This window comes from Bactrocera latifrons, unplaced genomic scaffold (assembly GCF_001853355.1).
Source record: "Bactrocera latifrons isolate USDA-ARS-PBARC rearing strain unplaced genomic scaffold, ASM185335v1 scaffold_2, whole genome shotgun sequence".
Taxonomy (NCBI): Eukaryota; Metazoa; Arthropoda; class Insecta; order Diptera; family Tephritidae; genus Bactrocera; species Bactrocera latifrons.
This window is the reverse complement of record NW_017535518.1, coordinates 2,410,918-2,411,389: the sequence shown is the minus strand read 5'-3', so window position 1 is coordinate 2,411,389 and position 472 is coordinate 2,410,918.

Below are 472 nucleotides of genomic sequence, written 5' to 3'. Positions count from 1 at the left end.
ATATTATTCAAATAATAAATAAATAAGTTCTTACTGTTTCTCTATCTGCTTTTTGTTTTCTATTGCTTTCAAAACTGTAAAAATTAATATTTTTTAAAATATAATTCTAGCAACTATTTTTATAAAATTAAAACTATTTAAATTTTTTTATATGTATGTACTATATATGTACATGAGCTTTACATATTGATTCATTTCTGTAATATGTAAAAAAATTAAAATTTCATTTTAACTAATTTAATTTTTAGAAAATGTAAAAAAATGACACCAATAAACGTTTTTATGGTCTTAGATTTGTCAGCATTGCATTTTTTATTGTTATTTTTTTTTTAATTTTTTTTTTTGTTAAAATTAAAACGACAATTTCCTGCATTACTTTTTTAACAAATATATTCCATAAAATTTATTTTCGTTTTCTCATTTTAGTTTTTCCATATCTGTCCTCAACTTTCTGTATGCTTATTTCTTTGCG